The sequence below is a fragment of the Ornithorhynchus anatinus genome, chromosome 6 (genome assembly GCF_004115215.2).
Source record: "Ornithorhynchus anatinus isolate Pmale09 chromosome 6, mOrnAna1.pri.v4, whole genome shotgun sequence".
In the NCBI taxonomy this organism is placed as follows: Eukaryota; Metazoa; Chordata; class Mammalia; order Monotremata; family Ornithorhynchidae; genus Ornithorhynchus; species Ornithorhynchus anatinus.
In genome coordinates, this window is record NC_041733.1 from 15590297 (window position 1) to 15596665 (window position 6369).

General features: G+C 44.8%; 1 non-coding gene across 1 annotated transcript; it reads right to left on the minus strand.

Moving 5' to 3' along the window:
- Positions 1-772: 772 nt before the first annotated feature.
- LOC114813098 lies at positions 773-909 on the minus strand. Its single transcript, XR_003760709.1, has one exon. It is a non-coding gene; the product is annotated as a small nucleolar RNA SNORA7 (small nucleolar RNA).
- Positions 910-6369: the final 5460 nt, after the last annotated feature.

Here is a 6369-nt window from a genome sequence, read left to right on the forward strand (position 1 = left end):
TGCACTATCCCGCCAACGCCTCCAGGTTAGGAACAGATTAGGCCTCGGGGAACAAGCGTCTTACCCTTCAGCGATAAACTCGGTCAAAGAGTTTTCGATTTCCCAAGCCACGGTCGGTACCCAGTTCTGGAGGCAAGTTCTTCAGGGGCTTCGAAATCAATCAATCAATCAATCGACGGTATTTATTGAGCCCTGTCTTACTCTCCCAAGTGCAAACAGTGTGGCCTAGTGGATAGAGCACAGACCAGGGAGTCAAAAGAATCAAGGTTCTAGTCCTGGCTCCTCTGCTTGCCTGCTGTGTGACCTTGGGCAAATCACTTAACTTCTCTGGGACTCAGATCCCTCATCAGTAAAAAATGGGGATGAAAACTGTGAGCCCCAAATGGGACATGGACTGGGTCCAACCTGATTACCTTATATCTACTCCAGTGCTTAAAACAGTGCTTGGCACATAATAAGTGCTTAAAAAATAACATAAAAAAATTAATTCCATTGATGATGATGATTGAGTGCTTACTGTGTGCAGAGCACTGTACTAAAAGCTTGTCTTGTCTTATGCCATCTTGTCGTCTCCAACCCGTAGCGACGCCACGGACACATCTCTCCCAGAACGCCCCACTCTCCATCTGCAATCATTCCGGTAGTGGATCCAGAGAGTTTTCTTGGTAAAAATCCAGAAGTGGTTTACCACTGCCTCCTTCCGTGCAGTCAACTTGAGTCTCCACCCTGGAGTCTCTCCCACGCCGCTGCTGCCCAGCAGAGGGGAATTTTAACTTGTAGCAGATTCTTCCACTCGCTAGCCACTGCCCAAGCTAGGAATGGAATGGGTTGACTCTCTGCTTGACTCTCCTTCCCGTAGTCGAGACTGGTAGAGGACTGGAAACTCTCCAGGTGCGATCCCGAGAAGGGCACTAAGAGCTTGGGAGAGTGCAGTGCAACGGAGCTGGAAGACACAATCCCTGCCTACATTGAGCTTATGGTTTAGAGCTGGGGACAGATGATATAAATAAGTCATGGATATGTCCATAAGTGCTGTGAAGGTAAGAGGGTGGGGGTGAAGAGCAAGTGTTTAAAGGACATAGATCCAAGTGGACAGATGGAATAGGGGAAAAGAGGACTTAAGAGAAGGCCTCTTGGAAGAAATGTGACCCAAATAAGGCTTTGAAGGTGGAGAAAATGGTGGTCTGGCGTAAATGGAGGGGGAGGGAATTCCAGGTCGGGAGGATGTAGGAAAGGGATTGGCGGTGAGATAGATGAGAATGGGGCACAGTGAGCAAACTGGAACTAATAATAATAATAATGATAATTATGGTATCTGTTAAACACTTACTATGTGCCAGGCACTGTACTAAGCACTGGGGTAGGTACAAGCAAATCGTGTTGGACACAGTCCCTGTCCCACGTGGGGCTCACAGTCTCAATCCCCATTTTACAGATGAGGTAACTGAGGCCCAGAGAAGTGAAGTGACTTGCCCAAGATAATAATAATGATGCTATTTGTTAAGCACTTTTCTAAGTGCTGGGGTAGATACAAGGTAATCAGGTTCTCCCACGTGGGGCTCGCAGTCTTAATCCCCCTTTTACAGATGAGGTAACTGAGGCACGGAGAAGTTCACACAGCAGACATGTGGTGGAGCCGGAATTAGAACCCATGACCTTCTGACTGCCAGGCCCATGCTCTAGCCACTACTCCATGTTGCTTCTCTAGAGAAGAAAAATGTGCAAGCTGGGCTATAGTAGGAGATCAGCAAGGTAAGGTAAGGGGGCAAGGTGACTGAGTGCTTTAAAGCTAATGGTTAGGAGTTTTTGTTTTATGCGGAAGTGGATGGGAAACCACTGGAGGTTCTTGAGGCGTGGGGAAAAATTGACGGAACTTTTTTTAAAAAAATGATCTGGGAGGCAGAGGGAAGTACAGACTGGATTTGAGACAGACAGCAAGCAGGGAGGTCAGCAAGGAGGCATATGCAGTAAAGGTGGGTTAAAATAAGAGCTTGGATGGGCAAAGTAGCAGTTTAGATGGAGAGGAAAGGGAGGATTTTAGCAATTCTATGCAGGTTGAAACGACAGGATTTGGTGGCAGATTGAATATATGGATTGAATGAGTGAGATGAGTCGAGGATAATACCAAGGTTAAGGGCTTGTGAGATAGGGGAGATGTTGGTGCTGTCTACAGTGATGGGAACATCAGAGAAAGGCAGAATTTGGGTGAGAGGAGCCCATACAATTGTAGTAAGATTTTACCAATGGATTCTCTGCTCCTTGTAAACAGGACTCTCTCTCCCATGGCATAGGGCTATGTTAATTCAACATTTAAATTATCATCACGATTTCACTTCTCCAAAAGCCAGGGGAATGAGATTTTTCCCCAAAGCCTTATCTCTCTGCCTCTGTGGGTGACACAAGACTCTTCCTTTGTATGAACACACAACTCATCTTAGCACTCTTCAACAAATGCAAATAATGGGTGAGTAAGTTCACCTGGGCAGGATTGCATGAGGTGTAAAAAAAAACCCAAATCTCTTCTAGAATCTAGTTTGGGACACACCTCCCCAGCCCTGGCTTGACTCTTCAGAATAATAGGACAAATTTCCATAATTTTGAAATTTGTGCTTTTCTTGGAAGAAAGTCACGATGTTGTAAATTCAATCTATTGTTGCTATTCTCGTTGTCTTCCGGGGTACAGAGGGCATATTCCCCAAAAGTGAAAAAGAATGTACCCAACTCTCCCTCTGCCATTTGCCCTTTCCTCAGGGCCATTGGCCTAACCCATGTTACCAGCTTCCTGGGTGACCCTGGGCAAATCACTTAACTTCTCTGTGCCTCAGTTCCCTCATCTACAAAATGGGGATTCAGTACCTGTTCTCCTCCTACTGTGAGCCCCATGTGGGGTCTGCTAATCTTGTATCTGACCCAATGCTTGGTACATAGTAAGTGTTTAACAAATACCAGAATTATTATTATTATCATTCGGTAGAGGCCTGCAAGAATACCACTATTTTATAATAATTGTAATAATAATAAGTACCATGTGTCAACCACTGTTCTAAGCATGGGATAGATTCAAGATAATCAGACTGTATTCAGTCTCTGTTCCATGTGATGCTCCCATCCTAAATAGAAGGAAGAATAGATATTTTACAGATGACCTGTAAAATCTACTCTAGGGCTTAATACGGTTCCTGGAACATAGTAAGCACTTAAATACTACAATTATTATTATCATGAGGAAACTGAGGCATAGAGAAGTTAAGAGATTTGTCTGAGGTTCATTCATTCAATCGTATTTATTGAGTGCTTACTGTGTACAAAACTCACTGTGTGATCACTCAGCTGGCAAGTGGCAGAGGCTGGATTAGAACCCAGGTCCTCTATCTCCCAGTCCTGTGCCCTTTCCAGTGGGCCACGATGTTTCTCTGCCATGGCTGGGATTACAACTGAGAAATGGGACATTATTTATTCATTCATTCATTCATCTTTATTGAGCACTTACTGTGGGCAGAGCACTGTATTATGTGCTTGAAAAGTAAAATTCAGCAATAAAAAGAGACAATCCCTGTCCACACCAGGCTTACAGTCTACGGGGGGGGGGGGGGGGTGGGGGGAGACAGACATCAAAACAAGTAAATGGGCTTCAATATAAATAAATAGAATTATAGATATAAACACATCTCCCTCCCCTCCTCATGATCTAGAGGTTGTGTACACCTGATGACCCTGTATCTATCCCAGCGCTTAGAACAGTGGTCTGCACATAGTAAGCGCTTAACAAATACCAACATAATTACACTCACACCCACAATTAGGCCAAGTGTGACAACAACACGATTTTGTGTCCCCTTGCCCCCAATCCCGTGAAAATGCACGCTGGGTTCAGCTATTGGCAAGATACAACGTATATCTCCATTAGGAGATGTCCAGCTGTGTGACCTACTGGAAAGAGCGCAGACCTGGAAGTTAGTGGCCCTGGCTTCCAGTCCCATCTCTGCCACTCAGCAGCTGACCTGGGCAAATCATTTAACTTCTTTGTGCCTCAATTTCCCATCTGTAAAATGGAGATTAAATTTTACTCCCTCCCACTTAGACCGTAAGTACCTGTGGAACAGGGGCCGTGTCCAACCTGATTATCTTAGATCTATCCCAAAGCTTAGTACAGTGCCTGACACATAGTAAGTGCTTAAATACCATTACAAAAATAAAATAAAAATGCCATTAATTCATTAACTGATTGATACTCTTGGTTGAATCTCCAAAATCACCCTCCCAATAAACTGCCAGGTCTCTCTCCAAGGCCCATGAACTCTGAAAATTAAGTTACAACAGAACTCTCCAAAAAATCTGCTTTACCAAACAACTTCAGCTGGGCAGGTGTCAGTAGCAACAACAGAGGAAAAAAAAAATCCCAGTGTGCCTTACCTGCCACAACAAGTGTCTCTCCTTGCCATTTGTGCCAACCTGGGTTTGTTTCCAAACTAAAGACTTTATTTCAACAAGGCTGTGTGTTTGTGTTTTTTTTCCTCTAGACCTGGTGGGTAGATTCTAAGATCTCCCTCCGCAGTGGGTTGGGGTGAATTTCAGGAGTGATGTCGAGAAGTGTTAATTTCAGGGTGACCAGCAAATGCTGGAGAGGCTCTGTTCCTATGGATTCGTCTTTGTCCAAATTCTGCTTTGCTTCATAAATGTATTAAAATTGAGGTCAAGGGAGGAATGGAGATTTCAGTCAGGCTCCAGTTGAGATATCTGTTCATGTCAAGCAAGATAGCACGAATAAATAAAAGTAGTAATAAAGGTAGAATTTGCTAATCACTTTCTTTAAAATGGTATCTGTTAAGCACTTACTATGTTCCAGACACTGGACTGAACTCTGAGGTAGATACAAGCTAATCAGGTTGAGCAGTCCATGTTCCTCCTGGGGCCTCATTTTACACCTGGGGTCTTAAGCCTCATTTTACAGATGAGATAACTGAGGCACAGAGAAGTGAAGTGACTTGCCTGAGTTCACCTGGCAGACGTGTGGTGACGCTAAGATTAGAACCCAGGTCCTCTGACCCTCAAGCCCATCACTAGACCACACTGCTTCTACCAGCTATCAGCCCTTATGGTAGCTATACTACAATCAAGCCAGGCACAATCCCTGCGCTCTGTGGAGATTCCAGTCTAAAAGTGAAGAAAATAGGTATCCCGTCCCTATTTTGCAGGGGGAAACTGAGGCACAGAATAGTCCCCTGCTCAAGGTCACCCAACAGGCAGACAAACGAGCCAAGCTTGGAACCCAGGCCTCCTGGCTTCCAGTCCTCTGTTGGAAATCCCACTGCTCCTCAAGATCTCATCATAATTTGGAAAAATTAAAAGTTTTCTGCCAGAGGGACCAGGCAGGCCCAACCAGTGTTTCATATTCTTGTCTGAACTAGCAGGAAACATCATCCCCAAAGGGATTTCCAATAGGAACTTATGGTATTTGTCAAGCACTTACTATGTGCCAGGCACTGTACTAAGCACTTTATTATTATTTATTATGGAGCACAGGCCTGGGTATTGAAGGATCTGGATTCTGATTCCAGCTCCTCCTTTTCTGCTGTGTGACCTTGGGCAAATCACTTTACTTCTCTGTGGCTCCGTTATCCCTCCGTTAGAAGGGTGTTTGTACTCTTCTTTTAGTAAAATCGTATGCCTTTGCTGGGGATGGGAAACGAAAGGAGACTGGTAGAAAAGGAGGGAAGAAAGGCAATATATTCAGGAGGAGATGGATGCTCAATCAATCCACGGTATTTATTGAGCGCTTAGTTTGCGCAGATCACTGTACTAAGGGTTTGCTCAAGGAGGGAATGAAGCATACAGAGCCTGGAAGAGACTGGGGGATACTTCACAGACTAAAAGATAAGTCAGGGATGGAGAGAATGAGGAATAAGGGCTACCCAACCTATCTAAAAATGTACATTTGCATCACTAATTCTCTGTAACTCCATCAATCCAGCACCAACGGTGCCTTCTCTGCCACCTGCCTGCTGTGTGACCTTGGACAAGTCACTTCTTCCCTTCTCTGTGCCTCAGTTACTTCATCTGTAAAATGGGGATTAGGACTGTGAGCCCCTTGTGGGACGAGGACCGTGTTCAATCAGATTAGCCTGTAATCCCCCAGTGCTTGGTACGGATAAATTCATAGTAAGTGCCTAACAATTATCATGAAGCAAGCACTCCACAGAGGTGATGAAAGCGACTGAAGCCACTGCTTTATAAACTGGACTTCCGAACTAGTTCATTCCAGACTTGAGAGTTGACGATTCACGCGGAAGAGATGCAAAATGGGGGTTTGCTGGCCCATTAGCTTTCCAAAGCTTATCCTCTGCCTGTCCCCGGACACCCTAAAAACCT